The 21039-nt window shown below is 38.0% G+C and overlaps 1 long non-coding RNA gene across 2 annotated transcripts in view; it reads left to right on the top strand.

The window, feature by feature from the left end:
* Window positions 1-20464, top strand: part of LOC131402481 (uncharacterized) — a 32826-nt gene extending 12362 nt beyond the window's left edge. The window contains exons 3-4 of one of the 2 annotated variants that reach the window (XR_009218700.1): window positions 8562-8654; window positions 20448-20464. This is a non-coding gene — a long non-coding RNA (uncharacterized LOC131402481). Of the gene's footprint in view, window positions 1-8561; window positions 8722-20447 lie in introns of those variants that run through there. The other variant, XR_009218699.1, reaches the window with a different exon arrangement.
* The last annotated feature ends 575 nt before the right edge of the window (window positions 20465-21039 follow it).

Below are 21039 nucleotides of genomic sequence, written 5' to 3'. Positions count from 1 at the left end.
GAATTTCCATTATACTGCAATCCGGATGTGTCTTGTAACATTTACATGTGTAAGGAAGGAAACATAAGTTGCTCTCATCACGCTCTGGGCAATGTTTAGTGCATTTCCAATGCCAGTCCCTTAGGGACAATGGTCAGCTCTCCTGCCTTTTCTTTTCCCTTAAAGACTAGTAAACACCACACTAGATTAGAAGCCCCACTAATTAAGAAATACAGAAGAAAGAACATTCATGCCTCTTGAACAATGAATGCCCTACCCTATAAACGGGTAGTCTGATTTATATTATTTGAGTTTAGTTAGCAAGAAGGGGATCAAATTTTTTTAATCCATAGTTTAAGATATTTGCTGTTGCTTAGAGATAGAGAAATGAGAAAATAAAATCCAACCCCCTCAACTTCATCAAGTCACAGAAAAACACCAAAGCAGACTAGGATAACAGCCAAGAATTGAAGTATAATTTACCAATGTGAATCATGAAATTTACAGATTCATTTTCTATATGGAGAGAATTTAAGAATGCATATGAGTATAATTGCAAAACAATACATAAAAGCTTGAGTCTAACAAAATGTTATTTTAAGGGTTCTATAATATGGTTGGATATGCTCTTAAGATCTAATTTGTATATAAAACAGATATGTTTATGAGTTTCTTTATAACTCTTCGCAATATGTTATATAATAATTTTACTTGGTCAACAAATATTTTAGAGATAGTTATTACTATTCAGAGGTGGTTCGTAGAAATATTGGGTATAATGGAATGCCTCAAACAAAGAGTAGCACTTAAAGAATTTTATGAGAAAGGAAAAGACAGAGATTAATAAAATGTATACACTTGAACAGCATTTTTAATGCACCGGAAAGATGCTGTGCTATGTACATGCAACATTTGAATTAATAAAACACTACATATACCCCAAACATCTTTATGTATACCAAAGCCTTTGATAACTAGCTCTGAAAACCTCTATGCATGTCTATGCCTATTTTATTATCATGCACGTGAAAATTAGTTACTCAAATCATTCTGTGTAGCACTGAGAATATCTGAGAGCCTGCTTTTTAGAAAGAAAGTGGACAGTCACACTCAACAAACAAATTAAAAATGACAATAGCATTCCTTTTGGTTATTCTTTCTCACTCAGTTCATTCTTGCTGGTTAAGGTATAGAAGGAAGGAAGATAAACAAGTCCTTCTCCAAAGATGTTTACTTGCTCTAGAAGCTACCATGAATTTAATTAAGTGCCACCCACCCCTTCTCTGCAGAAGCCTTAAAAAAAAATATTAAAAGGCTGTTTAGTTTTCATAGATAGAGTCTTCTAGATCAACTCTTGAGAAAGGCTAAGAATGTCTCCCATATTCCATTAGCTTGTCTCTAGTTTGATTTCAAAAGACTCTAATTCTCAAGGCAGCCAGGGGCCACAAAAAAAGGTAGGGAGCAGAGAATATCAGAAAAAAAGAAAACGTAAGCAAACTCAAGAAGAATTAAAAAGAATGAAAAGACTCAGAAATGTCTTTCTCTTTTCTTTTACTTTGAGATTATCATAATTTCATTCTTTAGAATCTTTCCTTTTTCTTTATCTAACTTCCATTATATTACTTCTTGGCCATGAGATAATACCTACTTAATCTGCCTAGCATTTATGTCTATGTCAGATCATTTAGTTACACCCTTCTGCCTCCACTCCCTGAAACAGGCCCTCCATAACCACAACCACACCCCAGGCATTAGGAAGTTGATTAGGAAGATTAGATTAGGAAACTGAGGCCCAGAGAGACTGAGCCTTGGCCATTGCCTTGAAATTTAATTGTCTTCTTATGATCAAATGTAAAGTTTTGATATTTTGCACATATATTGTCAACTAACCCCTAATGCAACACCAGGGAGCTAATAAGCTCTATCAAGACGCATACCCAAGTTTCTCTGGCAGTCACCTTATTAACTGCTTCTTTTTGAAAGAATTTACAGGGATATCTCAGTGTAAAGCCAAAAAAGAAACAGAGTTGAGGAAGACTGGCAACTCAAAAAGCCTTATCTAATTATTTCAGATAGAATAACCTCCCACTACTTATTTCTATATCTGATTGTTTTATTTCCTCTTTAAAATTCATCTTTAATGAAAAAAATATAGAATATTCAGAATTTTTACCTAGAGGAGATCCTATATGAATCCTTTTATTTTTCTCCCAGAAGTAGAATAATTCAAACCAAGAAAAGAACAAAACTGAAAAGATTAAAAAAAAATTATACCCACACATAATAGTTGACTCTTTTCCTCACCATTCTGCACCTTTATCTGCTGAATTTTTCTAAAAACCATCAATTTAAAAACATGTAACTTGCACTTTTATTCTCTAGTTCTTTTGTCTGTATGTTTTCCAACACATTATGCACTGTTGTACATATTAATTGCATTTTTAATATAAATGTATTCTTTTGCATTAATAGTTTAAACCTGTAGACCATTCATTATGATTAGTTATTTGAAGTAAACAAATGAGTCCTTGAAATCAGTTTGTTATATACCACGAGGAGAGAGATTGTTCAGTAAATACAATTGATAAACTATGGGACTGAGGACCTCTGCTGGCAGTTTTGAGGCATTATTTTTTTTAAACCATAATACTGACAAGAGGAAAGGTGAAACTCTCTCTTTAATCTGAAGTATTCCTTTTTACTTAGAATCCTTTAATTGCCTTCCTAAAACTTTAATTATTGGTTCTACCGCACTTTCAGCAATTTGAGTCTTTCATTTCCACAACAGTTGCTTTACTTTTTAAAAAGAAAAACATTAAAAGTAAGACTATTGGATGAAAATATTAATTTTAATATTATTAATGTTTTAAAGCAAATTAAATTTGTTCATGAATAATGACTTCATTTTTATTTGACATAGTGGCTGCATACAGATATATTTAGATGAAGTGTGTATATATAGATATAGATACATCCTCATGACACAGAACATGGAATTTAGTATCAAATTAGAATAAAATTTTAATAACATAATTATTAAGAAATTTCTCATTTTTCCAGAAACTAGACTTGTTTCATACGTAATATATATCTAGACACCCTTGGAAGACAAGTTTTTATCTAAATGTTCAGAGCAATTTTTTAAAGCTTGAAAAAGCAATTGGACTGGTAACCCTTCACTCCACTTCACCCTAATGTCACTTACTTGTGCATTCTTTCTATTATTCATAAATTCATGTATTATTACGACTGAAAGAGACCTTAGAAGTCGTATAGTTCAGCCCTTTCATTTTACAAGGAAGACATCTGAGACCCATAGAGATGAACAACAGCCTCTACCTGTCCTTGCCAAGTCAGGGCGAGATGAACAGATAACTCCCAGAGACACTCATCTGCTAGGGACATATCTCCTCAAGCAAGAGAAGGGACATGGACAGCAGAGTTGCAGCTCTGGGCCACAAGAACCCAGTTCTGCTGTGGATACAGGAAGACCTAATCTGAGCTTGGTTCCAAGCATTCAAGCTGCTAGGAGGAAGTTTGGATTCAGGGGCAGGAGCAATAATAGTAATCATGACAAACGTTATTGAGCACCAAGTATGTGCTAGGCAGGCACAGTCCTAAGCACTTGACATGGGATAACTCACGTAATCATCACAGCTATCCTGCATAGGATAAAACTGCTAGTATAATTAAGGAAACTGAGGCACAGAGAGATTGAGCCACTTCCCCAAGGTCACTCAGTGAAGGTTCAAATCCATGCAGTATGGATCCACAGCTCATGCTCTTAATCTCACATTATGAGAAAACATAACAAGTCCAAAAATTGGTCCCAAAGGGTCCATCCTAGAATTATAGGTGCCCTGCATAACCTTGAATCAGATAGAGATCTCCCACAGCCCAATTCTATTAGATCTAGAATTCTAGAAATTTAAGAGCTGGAAAGGGCCTTGGCGAACATGTAATCTGGTGCTCTTTAATCTCTTTTGGTTTACAGACTTCTTTGAAAATCTGCTAAAAGGAATAAAACTTGTCCTCTGAAAAATGCATCAACACACATGATGGCACAGCAACAGACACACACAATTATGCATAAAATTTTGTGTTGCTTATGGAATCTCTGAATCCCATTTCTAGATCTTAGGGGACCACAGGACCCCAGATTTAAAATTTCTGACTTAGACCAACCTTCACAATTCACATTTTATATAAAATTGTCTGTCTCGTATCTCTGTACTCAAAGCAAAGAGGCTAGCTTTGTAAGTGACAGTGCTGTCTGACTGTTTTCATGTGATGGCACATATAGAAAATGATAATACTGCATGGCACCCAGGCATAAAGAAAGAAACCTTCTCAAGACCAGAGGTGACCGGCCCCAAGAACCCAGCATCCCCAGACCTCACCAAACCACCCAAGGACTGAGAAGAATCAATATCTCCAAATATCCACACCCAATCACAGCATAGCTGTTGGGAAGGCCTGCCTCAGAGTCCTCCACTAGATGACAAACTGCAAACTGGCTTAGGACACCAGGGCTTAAATTTCCTTCTCACTCCCGAATCCACTTAAAATTCTCACTCCCACACTAGCCCCAACTTAGTTTACATTTTAAACCTCACTTCCCAGATCTTCAAAATAATAGCTAGATGGGGCCAGCCCAGGGGCGTAGTAGTTAAGTTCGTGCGCACTGCTTCAGCAGCCTGGGGTTCACAGATTCGGATCCCAGGTGTGGACCTGTGCACCGCTTATCAAGCCATGCTGTGGCAGGCGTCCCACATATAAAGTAGAGGAAGATGGGCACAGATGTTGGCCCAAGGCCAATCTTCCTCAGCAAAAAAAAAAAAAAAAAGAGGAGGATTGGCAACAGATGTTAGCTCAGAGCTAGTCTTCCTCACCAAAAAAAAAAAAAATCCTAACAAAATAATAGATGTATTAGTTATTGATTGCTGCTTAACAAATTAACCCAAACTTAGTGACTTAAAAGAGAAGTATTTATTATCTCACAGTTTGGGTGGGCAGCAGCTTAGCTCAGTGGTTCTGGCTCATCGTCTCTCCATCAGGCTGCAGTCGGAGTGTCAGGTGGGGCTGCAGTTATCCGAGGCTTGACTGGGTCAGGAGGATCTGCTTCCAAGCTCAAGCAGAGAGCTATCGGCAGGAAGCTTCAGTTCCTCGCCACCTAGGCCTCTCTGGGACTGCACACAACATGGCTTCCCCCATGGCAAGTAATACCAAGAGAGACAGAGAACCTCAAATGGAAACTGCAATCTTTTTATCACTTAATCTCAGAAGTGACGCTTCTGCTGTATTTGATTGTCACACAGACCAACACAGGCACAGTGTAGGAAGGAACTGCACCAGGGTGTGAATACCAGGAGGTGGGGTCATTGGGTGCCATCTCAGAGGCTGGCTACCACACTAGTGTTTATTGAGTGTCTACTCACTTACAAGCACATATTTATAAAGTATTATCTCATTTATTTTTTACAGTAGTACTCTGAGATAGATATCCCCATTTCACCATATTGGTCAAAGAGCCTAAGACCAAGGGATGTTAATTGCCCAAGGTCATACAGATAATAAGTGGCAGAAGAGAAAGTCAAAACAAGGCCTATCTGTCTATAAAGATTCACATTCTTTTCAACATGTTATTATATTTCCATGATGTGCTTTGCCTTCCTGAATCTCAATTTTTCTAGACCTCATTTCTCATCTATGAACCCCCTGTCATTTTCTTTTCAGTTCTGACCCATCATTCTATATTTTGCCCACTCGTGCTGCCAATTCCACACCCTCTGATTACTTAGGTCAACAGCACTTCCTCAGACCATATTTCACCCCATCTTCTCAATAATCATGTGAGATGTGCAAAGCATTATGTATCAAAATATAATTGTAACTTTAGTAATAGCTATTGTTTAAAAAGATGTAAAAAAGAAAAGTGTAAAGATGTTGAAGAACAAACCTGAAACATGTAATTGTTTCATTTGCAGAGATTAACAAGTGTATTCCACTGCCAGTAAAAACAGGCTGAAGTTTCAGTGCGGAAGGAGAATGAGGCAAAGTGCAGGTGCCACTGAGATGATTTCCACACGTTTCCTGAAGACTCTACTGATTAAAATGGATACACAACAAGCTACAGGATGAAAGTGGCCCTGTAGAATATCAGCTGGCCATTCAAGTTGTCACTTCAAAACAAACAGGAGTCAAATATGAGAAACTGCCTCACTTGCTGGCCTTTCTGTCTACCAGCTGCACTAAGTAGGTTTTACTGAATGGACTGGTGGGTGTATATTAATTAAAGGAATCCCATCCTAATACCCACCTATCCAGGTATTAACTTCCCTGGATATCAATTGGTCAACATGATATGAGCCAAGTAGATATGTCTAATCTAGTTTTCTTTCCACATATAAAAGAGCCTTAAAAATTGTGCTTCTTGAGATGCATCAAATCTGAAGTTACCCCTCTCTGGTCACTCTGAATAGGCAGTGGTAAAAATGTGTTGGAAAGATGGCGTATGCATATGTGTGCGTGCATTTGTGCATGTGTGTGAGTATGTGTATGTTTGCATGAACGTTGTTCTGTGATTAACAGTGAAAATCAGACTTCTTGTCCTATTTGTACATTGTTCTAAGTCACTCTCACTAAAGTCATGCATTTGTAGATATGACTTTCCCATTTTGGGGGAGCAGGGGATGTAGTCATAATCTTCCCCAACTTAGAAAAAACCCTGAAGCTTAGACAGAAGTTGTGGACCATATAGAAGAACCAAGACTTAAACTCATATCTCCCAGCTCTAAATCTAATTCTCTGTCTACTACACCAAACCAGAGAATCACAATCAGAGAAAAACTATTGGGAGACGAAGGGCTTATGATATCGAAGTAAGAAATAGTATCTCCTTTCTCCATCTGATTTTAAAATTAAACAAGAAAAGGAGGTCCTCAAATTCTTTGAAGGGATAGAGCAATCTTACAAACACTGAAAAAAGCTAAATGGTATAGCCCACCAGCCTTAAAATATTTTTACCACTGTCTAAAATGTTCTCTAATTAGTTTCATTGTATTCTTTCCAAGAGACCCTTTATAAGACAAATGTTAATTTCTCAATTAGGAGCACTATACATTAATTCATGTGATGAAATAACCATGTTAGTATAAGCTAGTGCAGAAATTTTCATCGTCCATGGAATCCTGCAGCCTCTGGAACAGGATCTTATAAACTTCCTGGAAGACGAGGTGCGTGGGTGAGTCTCTACCTCTCCCGTACGTCTTCTTTTACAGAGCTATCTCATGATTTTGTCAGTTTTATGTGTTGACATTTTGTTTGAATAAAGAGTTACATTGTTTTTAAAACTCTGAAAACCACTGTATTAATTCATATTATAAGTTCGCTTTTGGTATGAAGATGCTGGGTAAACATTACATCCCTAGGACAAGTAGAAGGAATCACAGGACAAGGCCATTGAAAAAAATCAAACCCAGGGAAAATGTGAAATTCATGAATTCTGTCAATAGAGGGAGTGCTAGGCAAGTATGGAACTCAGAAACAAAAATTTAAAATGAGGAGACAATTCCAATGAGATGAGGCGGTGAAGGGCTTTCCTCTCCCATCTGCAAGACTCAGGGTTTGTTGTATGCTGGGGCTGGCCCTGCAAAAACTGGTGTGCAGCCCTCCAAAAGAAGCTATGTTCAGTGTAAATCTTGAATGTTTTCAAGAACATCTTTGGCAGAGATCTTATGAAGCTAGGAAGGATACAACTGTGCCAGCAAGTTATATATAAAATGCATAAACCTGAGCACAGAGGATTTTTACAGGAGTGAAACTATTCAGTGTGATACTACAATGGTGGATGCATGTCATTATACATTTGCCAAAACCCACAGCATGTACAACACCAAGAGTGAACCCTAATGTAAACTATGGACTTTGCGTGATAATGACGTGTTGATATAGGTTCATCAATTGTAACAAATGCACCACTCTGGTAGAGGATGTTGATAATGGAAGAGGCTATGCATATGTCAGGACAAGGAATACATGGAAAATCTCTACACCTTCTCATGACTTTTACTGTGAACTCTTGCTCCAAAAAATACAGTCTATTTAAAAAATCTGTAAACTTGTCTTTTCCCACTATCAATTGTTATTAGTGAGAAAATTGGATATATAAAGGCCAATTTTGCCCAACTGCTCTGTACCACACACAGATTACAAACTTGTAGTTTTTTTCTAGAGACCTATAAACTATTCTCTCTTAACTATGTTTCTCCCATTAAGAATGAAGAAAGACCTTCATCAAGAGAGGTGGCAAAAGTAATCAATTATCTAGGAAATCAATTATCTAGGAAATGCAAATAAGAGTTTCCCCCTCATCTGAAGTGACAATGGTCATAATATTGCCCTTTATTTATATAGCTCTCAAAAGAGTTTTTACATCAAAAGACCACTCACGTGGTCATCAAAATTACCCTAAAACATGTGTAGAGTAATGAGAAATGAGAAAATCATGCCTCAGAGTATTAAGTGACTTTCCCAAAGTTGTGCCACCTGTATGTTGAACCAAACCTTTTGCTCTTAGACAGATGCCAGGATTCCTGTTAAGAGGGAGAAGAGGGAGAAGACATGAAAAAAATCCAAGTCTGGGCTGATTCTTCGCAAATTTGGTAACAGAAAGGGTAGGTGCCTTTCTCCCAAGGCAAATCCTTCATCTTTATTTTAGATCCTATCCAATCCTACTTCCCAGGAATTGTACTTAATCAATGATACCCTATTCTTATTTCTCTTCATATCTCCATTTCTACTGGATTTTTTCCTCTGATATATATATGTGACTATCCCAAGTCTCTCAAATACCAAACGAATAAACCAAACTTTTCTTGACCCTATGTCCTACTTAGATAGACACCATTCTATCTCTTCTCAGTTAACCTTCTCAAAGACAGTCTATAATAATTGTCTCCACTTTCTGACCTCTTATTTATCCTTCAGCCCACTCCCCTGTGCCTTCTACTTCTTCTATGCCATTGAAATAATTATTGCCCACTTAACCAGTGACATTTTTATCAATAATCCCAATGGGAATTTCTCAGTTTTGAATGACTGGACTTTTGAGCTGGTTTTGACAAAAAATTGATTGCTGTCGTCTTATTGATACTCTTTCCTTCCTTGGCTTTTGTGTTGGAGGAGGATGGAATGGAAAAGGAAAAGAAAGCTTTCAAGACAAAAACAACAACATATATAAAGACTCCAGGGCACAAGGGAAGTGAATCAAAGAATTAAAGGATAGCTATTGTGATTGGAATATAGATAGCAGGGGTGAGCATAGCAGAAGGTGAGCTGGAAAGGTAGGTAGAAACTAGGTAATGCAGACCATTTTTAAGACTTTAGATTTTACCCTAAGCAGAAAGGATGAAAACTGAGGAAGGACGTGATATAAATAGTTCACTAAAGACCACCCTGGCTACAGTCAGGAGAAAACATTGGTAGGTTGGATAGTGTGGACAGGCCACGTAGGAGGCTACTGTAATAGTTCAAGTAAAGACGATGATGGTTGAGAATAGGCCGGGGGTGATGGAGATGAAGAGAAATAGCTGGAGGCCACTTTATTCTGGTTTTGATCTGACTTTTCTGGCCACTTCTTTTTTTCCATGTGACTCCTAATTTACCATCCCTAAAATATCGATGTCACCCAAGATTAACTTTTTTCTACCTTTGAACCTTCTTCATTTCATTATTCACCATTGTATCTAAGTTAGACATATATATTAGTATCACTTGTATAGCTTTCAAAATAAAAATATGTCCAGAACTTATTTCTTCTAGCATTTGGCATACGCGATGGCCATGAGAATGGGCCTCTCAGATCTCTGCCTGCAGGCAGTGTAACTGCGTCAGTTCACTCAGGGCCCCAGCAGCGCTCTGAAACCATCACAGTTTTATTGAGGCCATGCTGGAGGCCAGGCATTTCCCTAATTAATGAATTTCTTCTACATTTAACCCTATCTCGGTGTCTGTTTCCTGGATGACTCAAACTAAGCTCAGCTGTACCAAGAGTAAACCAAGATAAAGGCAGTAAGATCAAAATTTGGGTTGGTTACCCTGCTACCTGGCAGTTGAATAGGATGTCATCTGGTTAGTAGAGTGGGCACGGATTGTCCTTGACACAAGGTGGCAGCACAAATGTTAAAATTTCAACTGTAGAAACCTGGGGAAATGTCCCGGTGGAGGAGAATGCTATGCCATGTGCAATGATAGGCATTTGAAAAATGATCCTAGTCATTGCCAAGTTGTTTTGACACACTGCAGAAGGATAATGAGAGACTAAGGGATGTTAACAAGCCGTTAAGGGTTAAATGTGAAAGCACTATGTCCTCTCTAATAACCCACAGGATGTCCTTATCTCAAATAGAAGAAGGGCAGACAGACATAGCTGAGCGGTAAGCTAAAGACTTAATTGTTAGTCTTAGAGTCCCAGAGATGTAGGAATGCTCAGCCAAGGCAGGTGTGTTATGTAAAAGTCAGCTTCCTGGTAGGAAAACCTAAGGCCCTTAAACATCCCGAATGGATGCCCCTGAGGATGTTGACTCTGCAACCCCTGAGACCTACAGATTTACACAAGTGGTCCACACTTCCCTAATAAGAGCTATCACTTCTGCCTTGCTAGAACATGCTGCAGAGGCCTCTCCCTCACAAAGCATTATGTGCTCCTCTCAGGAACTTCCTATTTGATCTACCAGGCTGATAACTACCAGAGGTAAAACCCAGCAGAACCGGATGGGATACATAATGGATCAGATAAGAGAGGAAAGAGATGATATACCTAAAGAGTTGCAAGAATTAGTCAGCATTTGCCAGCAGGAGCTAAGGGAGAACTCCTAGCACAGGGTTTTGAAGGTATTTGATCAAGTGAAGGAAGACTATAAGACTGGAAAAGCAATAATTCAGTGATATGGGGGCATTTTCTTGGGACACAGGATTTAGCACCTTAGCAATGGCTCCAGGCCAATTCACTGCTGGGATGACTCTTAGAGGGCTGGAAAAAATGACAGCCACTGTCAACAAAGCGGAAATGCCTGATTTGTCCTAGCAGAAAATAGAGAAAGGAATAGAGACACTGGGAGAAGTGGAATAATATGTGAGGGCAGAAGAACTACCAGAGGATTATGTTCCATGGGAGGGCCCAGAGTCCACACTGTTCACCAAGGCCATCAGGAATGTGCTGGTGAGAGGGGCGCCCGCACCACTGAAAAGTTCAGTGGCAGCTCTCCTCGCAGACCAGGTATGGTGGCAGGAAAGACCTTCACGGAACTGGGCTAGTTTTATCTGAGGAGATGATGGGATCCTGAAGTAATTGAGATCAGGTGGTGTGATGCTCAACTGCTGGACCCACAAGGCTACAATTACTACGAGGACCAGCAAGGTCAGAGGGGTAGCCAAGGCCACTGGACCTGCAAGGAGTTGAGACAGTTAATAGAGAATGGTTGAGGGCCAGCCCCGTGGCTTAGCGGTTAAGTGCGCACGCTCTGCTGCTGGTGGCCCGGGTTCGGATCCGAGCGCGCACCGACGCACCTCTTCTCCGGCCATGCTGAGGCCACGTCCCACATGCAGCAACTAGAAGGATGTGCAGCTATGACATACAAACTATCTACTGGGGCATTGGGGTGGGGGGGAAATAGAGAATGGTGAACCAAAAAGCAAAATAGACAGCCAGCCAACCAAGGTGTTGTTAACGTCTCTAATGTTAGGGAGAGGGGAGCAAGAATGGAGGAACAGCACATCACATTGAAGGTGATTGCTCCAATAAAAATTTACAATCTTTTGCTCATTTTCCAGACCTGAGCTGATTTTCAGGATCAGAATTGGAACCCATTGGCTGAAAAGATGGCCAGGCCCCTAGGAAGAAGACCCTGCATTATATACTGGTGATGATTTTCCCAGGCCTTTCCCCAAAGGGACATATAGCCATTTACTTGGGTGAATGAACACTGGGAAAAGAATAAACATTTGTTGATGATTTAAGAGAAGAAAGCAAGCTGGCAAGAAGGCCAGAAGAGTTAGGGAAGGTTTTAAGAAGAAAATAGGCTGAATCAATAGGATTAATTCCCATCTACTACTTATCATTTTAAAAAGCTGTGAATCAAGTTATAGAAAGTATATTCTATGACCACAGTGAAATTCAATTTGAATTCAATAACAGAAAGATATGTGGAAATCCCCAAATACTTGGAAACTAAATAGCACAGTTCTCAATATCTCACAGTTCTGAATACATCAAAAGAGAAATAATAAAATATTGTGAAATAATTAAAATACAACATATCAAAATTTATAAGATACAGCTATTGCCTGTATAAAATACTCTCTGCCTCAGTCTGTAATAATTTTAATTAGTTTACTTTTATTCGGTTTAGTATCTAGAATATAAACTCTGAGAGCAACAATTTCCTCTTTTTCTACACTGTATCCCCAGTTCCTAGCATAATGCTCAGTCCCAATTAAAGAAATATATATGTAGATGAACTCCACCACTCAGAAGCAACCACTACAAAAATTTAAGTGCATATGCTTCCAGAATTTTCTAGGTATGTATAAAAATATTCATATTATTTTTTACAATAATGGAATAATATTATCCACATCCATTGTAGACATTTCCCCAATTAACAATATATTGAGAAGCAATTTAAGTGTGAATAAATAAAGATATACATCACTTTTTAGTGGTTGTATAATATTGTATTATATATATTTATCATATCATAAATTCTGGTTATTATTCAATCTCTAGCCATGGACATTTAGCCTTCTGGTTTTTTATACTAAAAAAATAATGCAATAACTCACACACACACATCATACTTATCTGACTATTTTTTTAAGGAAAAATTTCTACAGTTACAATGGCTCACTTAAAAGGTATACAGATGTAAATGTTTGATACAAAATGACAAATTCTAGAAATAATAATGTACAAATTTCACAACATATTAACCTAGATATTTTTTTTTAAAAGCGATTATCTTGATCTTGGAGTCAAGTGTACATCGATAATTCTATTTGCCCCTTTCACTCAAGTAATGGTTAAAATGACAATTTTTCTTTGCAGCTTCCTAGTAGTCCATTAATAAATATTGCTAACAATTGTGCATTTTAAGATTTTTTAAACAAGCTGTTTTTGTTGTTATTTACAAACTGTTGATGAATGAAACCACAGTACCAATAAGGCTAATTGTTGAGCAGAATGAACTTGATCAAGCACTTATTTTGCAAATGCCTTAAAATTCGAGCAGACTACTTGATGTAAAAAATATTTACTCGAGGATGAAGCTATTCTTTCTCTTCTCCTACAGATCTTTTGTAGCTACTTTGGAAAGTAAGTGCTCTAGGAACCAAATTCCAAGTTTAATACACTGTTATTCCAAAATAGTATTCATTTTAGCCTCAATTTCTCCATTGACAAGATACAGATTATTATCACTTGTTAGCACTTGTATAATAGCTGCCTGGCAGAAAAATGATGGGATGTATGTCAGATAACTACTAGATTCCCCCACATTAGTTCCAGGCACTTTACACTACTATAATTGTTGTAATCTCACCAGGAGATAAGTAGGAATATTATGAATGAAGGAACTGGAGCAACAAAAATTTAATAGTCAGGGGGCCAGCCTGGTGGTGAGTTAAGTTCCCGCATTCCGCTTCAGCAGCCCCGGGGTTCATGGGTTCAGATCCCGAGTGCGGACCTACTCACCACTTACCAAGCCAGGCTGTGGCGGCATCCCACATATAAAAGGGAAGAAGATGGGCACAGATGTTAGCTCAGGGCCAATCTTCCTCAGCAAAAATAGGAGGCTTGGCAACAGATGTTAGCTCAGGGCTGATCTTCCTCAGCAAAACAAAACAAAACAAACAAACAAACAAAATTTAATACTCAGTAGTCAAATAGGCAGAAAAAACCCGATCATAACTTAGATTTTCCCACATCACATTTCAGCTGTCAAATAACTGGCCCCTGAACAGGAAAATGCAGTGGATCATGTTCGTAACTAGTAAGTGATTCTTTGAATGTGACAGGATTTAAATAGCACTCGATAACTCAGATTTGGAGAATAGATGGCACCAGTCCTACATTCCAAAGGGAGGTTAAAGCAGGATCAAATCCTAAGCAGGATTTGGATATGCAAATAAGGCATCTGAGAAACTGTTTTGCTCCCCCATCCCAGGATCATGTGGGGTCACACAGACCCCTTAGCCAATCTGTCACCTCCAGCCAAAAAAAAAAATGAGATTGAAGAGAAAAGGGAAGGCAAAGATTAGAAGAGATTAGGAGGAGGAAGGAGGTTGCTGTGGCCCACTATGCATGCACTAACACCACCCTGAAGCCTGTGGAGAGGGGCATTGATGGCGTAGTCAGAAAGCTTGAGATATTTGCTCTGGAATTTGGAGATCACACCTGCCTGACATCAGACTCACGCCTGATAAATCTGCCTGGCCTGGTGGCTGACCATGGCTGGCCTATCTCTCTGAAGACTGAATCAAGAGAGATTGTTCCATTGTAGTCGATGTGTACCTGACACAAGAGACAATTGGCCTGGGTGTTGTCCTGCTCAAGAAGATTGCTTTCCTACATGAGATAATCCAGCAGGGAGTAAACCCTCTAAATTCGTAAGAATTAAAGGAGGAGCTATACACAGTCAGCCAGAAAATGTATTCCTCAGCATCAGGGAAAGGTAGGTGCAGTATCTCCAATGATGGAGGAGGGAAGGTGCAGTGCTCTCCAAAGGGCACACAGAACACTTTTGCCAGTAAAAGTTGACTTTACACATCTGCCATGGCCAGAGGAAACCAACACAAATCAGTGCCAGACAAGTAGTGTCCATAAATATATCTGCCTTCCCCACACCTCTTTCAACTCTAGAAAAAGAGTGAGAGGCAACCTCAAGAGTGGGGAAGGAGGAGAAGCACTCTGTGGAGAAATAAAGACGCTAACTAGGCCCCTCTTTCCACAGCTGGTGGCCAATCTAAAGAAGGGGAGAATCTTTAACTTCAATGAACTTAAAAATTCTATTTCATGCAAATAAATATTTGAATGACCTGAGATTGTCCGCAGGACCAAAAAGTAACCTGAAAAGTTATGAAACCAGCTTTAAGTTTATCCATGGAGCAAGAGGAGAATTGGCCCCACAGAAAAAGTAGTATAGAATAATGGGAGATGAAAATTAAGCTGCCTCGTGATTGCACACTCCCTCTGTGTCCCACTATTTCAATATAATGATTCTACACTAAACCAAAAGAAAAGTGTTATTTTTATTAGGCAAAATATAATAGCATCTGTAGACTACAATGCATCAAGTATGACAGTCACAGTCTGTCAAATAACAATTGGATATCCACAATAGGAAAAAGGCAAGTTCTTGTTATGGATCTTCAATTAAAGAGGCATTGTTAAGTAACAGACTTCAGCTTTATAATATGCATATCAATCAGTCTAAAGGTATTGATTAAGCTCCATCTATGTGTCCATTTCTCTTTCCCTCTCCCTCAAAGGAGTAAAGATTCTGATTAAAGAAGCATTAAAACACTTAAAAGGTGTGGTTAAATTAAATTAAAAGTTCAATACAGATTTTGAAATTAAAAAAAAAAAGAATATTAGAAGAGGTTAAGAAAGCTTACTTTATGAAAAGTTGAGTTTTAAAAATGTGTGTTTTATTACTCACATAAGCTTGGGTTTGTTTGAATTTGACATGTGCTTATTCCTGAAAATAAATAGGATATTTGAGGGGCCAGCCCCGTGGCTTAGCAGTTAAGTGCACACACTCCGCTGCTGGCTGGGTTCGGATCCTGGGCGCACACCGACGCACCGCTTCTCCGGCCATGCTGAGGCCGCGTCCCACATACAGCAACTAGAAGGATGTGCAGCTGTGACATACAACTATCTACTGGGGCTTTGGGGGGGGAATAAATAAATAAAATTATTTTTTTAAAAAATAGGATATTTGATACTAGAAAATCCTGAAAAAGAGCTAGAAGTAAAGATACTATATCTAATTTATTCAAATCAGCAGGTGGCCCAAATCTATTTACACATCATAAATATTTCAATTATAGAAACAAAAGAAAACAGCAACACAAAAACCAAAGAAATCAACACCACAGAAACTGCTAACAGCATATGATGCTTTTAACCTCTTTAATATAAACATATTTTTCATATATTTTTATTTCTAAATATCTTTAGCAACCATGCATTTTTTTCTTACCTCAGGGTTCACTAACACACGATAAGAAATGGACTTTTTAAACAATTTACTTAAATGCATTTTTATAAAAATAATTTTAACAAAAACTAATTTATTAAATTTAATAATTAACAAATTAGTTAATTAATAAGTCATTATTAAATAATTAAATTATCAACTGCAATAAACCTTACAATCATATTTTATTGCTAAATTATTTTTATCTCCAAAAACAAGTAAAAAATGTTAAAAGAGAAACTTAAAAAACAACAAAAATTATACAGGTATACTATCTGATTCTTTTTGAAATTAGGAGAATATTGAAAAAGAAGGGAAGGAAAAAAGAAGGAGGGGGATAGAGCAAAAGAGGAGAAGTTGAGACAAACCTTAAATAAACAAATAAGCTAATAATATATCAAGTGGTAAATAAACTAAAAATATACAAAATGGTTGCAGTTTCAGTAAGAGCAGGTAACATTTTGATTTACAGAGTCCCATTAAAATTGGATCAATGAAACTCACTAACTAGATTTTATTGACACTATAGGGGGAAAAATCTGTCTATGTCCTGGGGTTCCAAAATGGAAGAATAAATCCAGGAGCTACTAGAGGCCATCCTGCCCACAGAAGATGAGAGCCGGGCTGAGAATAAACACAAAAGAAAGCAGAGCTGCAAGATGGAGAGAAAAATTCCTGTCAACATCTTTGACCCCTTGGATACAACAGGGTCTATGGAACATAGCCCTGCGACTTTCATTTAGGGGAACCAATAAAGCCCCTTTTTTTGTCTAAGCCAAATTGAGTTTTTTTTAATAACACTTGCAAATGAAAGTGTCCTGATTAATGCAATTCAAAAGTGAAATTTATTATACACAAGTAGTTAGAAAGTTGAAACTGATTAGCTGAGTGTTGGTGTGGTAGTGGTTCCAAAGACGTTCATGTCCTAATTCCTGGAACTTGTGAATATGCCACCCTACGTGGTAAAAGGAACTTTGTGGGTGTGATTAAATTAAGAATTTTGAGATGAGGCGATTATCTGGGTAGGCCAACAAGGGTCCTAATAAGAGTGAAGCAGGAGGAGTCAGAGCAGAAAGAGAGCAAGCCAGACGCAGAGACTGAAAGAGGGAAGCAGAGATTAGAGGCATGAGCTTTGAAGACGGAGGAATGGGCCACGAGCCAAAGAATACAGGTGGCCTCTAGAAAAGGGAAACAGATTCTCCCCCCACAGCCTCCAGAAGGAATCAGCCCTGCCGACATCTTGACTTAGCCCAGTGATTTGTACTTCTGGATTCCATAACTGTAAGAGAATACATTTGCATTATTTAAACCACCAAGTTTCTGGTAATTTGTTATAGCAGCCATTAGAAAATAATAGTAGTTGGGGCTGGCCCAGTGGTGTAGTGGTTAAGTTTGTACGCTCCGCTTCAACAGCCCAGGGTTCACAGGTTCGAATCCCAGGGGCGGACCTATGCACAGCTTATCAAGCCATGTTGTGGTGGCATCCCATATAAAGTAGAGGAAGATGGGCACAGATGTTAGCCCAGGGCCAATCTTCCTCAGCAAAAAGAAGAGTATTGGCAACAGATGTTAGCTCAGGACTAATCTTCCTCACCACAAAAAAAAAAAAATGAAAATAATAGTTGGACATTTCATGGAAGCATTTTGTGTGTTATTCCAATATCCTCTACATGATTAAGAGAATTATCCTTCTAACAAAGCTAAAATTAGATTTGCGGTATGCTGAATTGAGAAACAAAATATTGGTTTGTACTTAAATATTTTCTCTACTCTGACTACTGAAAGATCCCAGGAACAGTGATACCCCAATAACAATGAGCACATCTAGCAATCAAATCTTGGTTTCTAAAACCATTCTCCATTAAAAGAAGCAGCACCCATTAGAGAAATGTCTGATTCTGGGGCTGGAGTTGGGAAAGTACAAGATGAGTCTGGAACATCTTTTTGAGCCAGAAAGTAATAAAGTACTCAGTGAATGAAAAGGACACGTCAAACTGACACAGAAGCCAATATAAAGGAACTTCCACTGACCAAATCAAGAACAGTGCGAGCATCAAAATAAATAATAACAAATTACAGCCCATTTTATAAAATAGGAGTTTGTGAATCCATATAAATAAAAATAAATAAATAAATAGGGAGAAGAGAATCTTATACTATAATGGAAACTAGTAAATATAGAAGGAATGCTTAAATCAGAAAAATCAAATATTTAGCAACCATTATCATAATAATACCATTAATTCAGCCAAAATATATCAATGGATACTAAAATTAATGGGTGAAAGTTTGACAAAGAATAAGATATTTACATATTAAAAGAACCAAAGAAATTGCAAAAAGAAAAAGATAATTATGGCATTAAGCTAGCCCTGAAGTCTAATCTACCCTCTGCATAGAAACTCTCCCCAAATACTTATTAATTATAAAGAGAATCAAGTAACTTTTGAATGGACAAACCTTATAGAGACCACCTCAATCAAAGATTCAAACTGAATATCACCAATGATGGAACAAATTAAAATCATAGACCACCTGATAGGATGCAATAAAAAGAACACACCATCGCTTCTGTGTTTCTGTGATATTCCTGCCACATAACATAATCTGAATCTAAGGAAACATCAGACCTACCCAAATTGAGGAGTATTCTACCAAATAATTGGCCTGTAAAGGTCATGAAAGTCAAGGATGACTGAGATTCAAGATTGAAGGAGATTAAAAAGAAATGACAATTAAATGCAACATGTGGTCCTTGACTGGATCTTTTTGCTATAAAGCATATTATTGGGACAACTGCCAAAACATGAGGGGGTAGGCAACCATCTAGAAGTAATGTAGCAATGTTAATTTCCTGATTTTGATGATTATATGGTATTTAGGTGGGAGCATGTCCTTGCTTTTGCAATTACACATTAAGTATTGGAGCGTAATGGGCATTATGTCAGTAACTTGCTTTCAAATGGTTCAGAGAAAAAAAGTTCATTGTACTATTCTTGCAAATTTTCTACAAGTTTAAAATTATTTTAAAATAAAAACACTCAAAACTGTGATTAAATTTTTTGAAAAAATAAACCCAGAAACTACAGTTAGATTTGTGTAGCTCTGATGCCAAAGTCAGCACCATGGACAGACAAGGTTAATTATGTTGTCTTGATTATGCCTGGTTCTTAATAACCAAATCCCAAAAAAGATGTGTATAAGTTAAAAGACCACTTGATGGAATTTGAAGATGCACTAGCCACAACTGTTTCCTCGTTTCAACATCTGTTACTGACACTGATGCATTTCTAATCTCCTCCTCTAGAGAACATAACCTGTGTAGTAGACACCATGGTTGTCTACACGGTATCTATTCCTCCTTCCTCTTTTCTAACACAATCCCACTCTTGCTTAGGCATCTACTCCTCGCACCATCACCAATGTTTTTAAATTTATTTATTTATTTATTTATTGTGTTTGTGTGTGTCTGAGGAAGGACAGCCCTGAGCTAACATCCATGCCAATCCTCCTCTTTTGCTGAGGAAGACCAGCCCTGAGCTAACATCTGTGCCCATCTTCCTCCTCTTTATATGGGATGCCGCCACAGCATGGCCTGACAAGCGGTGTGTCCGTGCTCGCCAGGGATCTGAATCCAGGCCGCCAGCAGCAGAGTGTGCGCACCTAACCACCAAGCCACAGGGCTGGCCCCAATTACCAATGTTTTTAAAAGAAATTTGATGGACCCCGGCACCAGAGTTGGGCCTTACTTATCTAAAAGTAATCCCATTCCCCATGCTAGAGATTGGTTCAGCTAATCCAATTAGTTTGTGGTAGTCCCCTAGCCTCAAAAATTGGTTCAGGAATTAGCTTGTAACCTAATAAGGACCAATGAGTCATGAAGGAGGGTTTTCTGGATGTTTCTGATAAGAAGCTTCTTAGCTTTTAGAAGCAAAATAGAATACTTGCATCTTCTCCATTATATGGAGCCTAGAACCTCTAAAAGGCATTTTACCACCAAGAGGCAAATCAGCCTAAGGAAATCCCATCACTCTAGAAGGAACAAAACCAAGGAAACTGCAAAGAAAAGGAGTTGTACTCATGGTGTTAAGCCAGCCCTGAAACCCATCCTGCCTTTCTATGTTACTTTGTGAGCCAATTTAAACTAGTGGGATTGAACTGAATTTTCTGTTACATACTTCCAAAGTATGCTGATACGATCTGTATTTTCAGGTTTGAAAAGGTGGCACACACAGGCCAATCTTTCCAGGTAATTTCTTATTTTATTCTCCTCTAAAGCCTAATATGAGAATAGTGGGAAGAAGAAGAGAAGGAAAAGAAGGTAAATAGTCTATTAGTTGAAAAGAAATTTGGAGTTAGAAAGGTATTTGCATATACATGTAAAATAGGGAAAAGTATTTTATTTATTTAACAAACATGCATATGGCACTTATGTGTCTGGCACTGTTTAGATGTTTTATAATGTTAACTCACTTAATTCCTATAAAAATTTATGAGAAATTGTTATTACTATCATCCCCATTTTTTTTTTTTTTTTGTGAGGAAGATCAGCCCTGAGCTAACATCCATGCTAATCCTCCTCTTTTTGCTGAGGAAGACCAGCTCTCAGCTAACATCTATTGCCAATCCTCCTCATTTTTTTCCCCAAAGCCCCAGTAGATAGTTGGATGTCATAGTTGCACATATCATCCCCATTTTTAATTGGAGAAATTGAGGCACGTGGATGTTAAGTAACTGGCCTAAGGTCACAGCTAGCAAGAGGCAGAGCCAGGATTCAAATCACTATGTTATATTAATCCCAGAC

The sequence above is a fragment of the Diceros bicornis genome, unplaced genomic scaffold (assembly GCF_020826845.1).
Source record: "Diceros bicornis minor isolate mBicDic1 unplaced genomic scaffold, mDicBic1.mat.cur scaffold_111_ctg1, whole genome shotgun sequence".
NCBI classification, from domain to species: Eukaryota; Metazoa; Chordata; class Mammalia; order Perissodactyla; family Rhinocerotidae; genus Diceros; species Diceros bicornis.
Note: the sequence above shows the minus strand (reverse complement) of the source record. Positions and strands in the feature narration are given on the sequence as shown.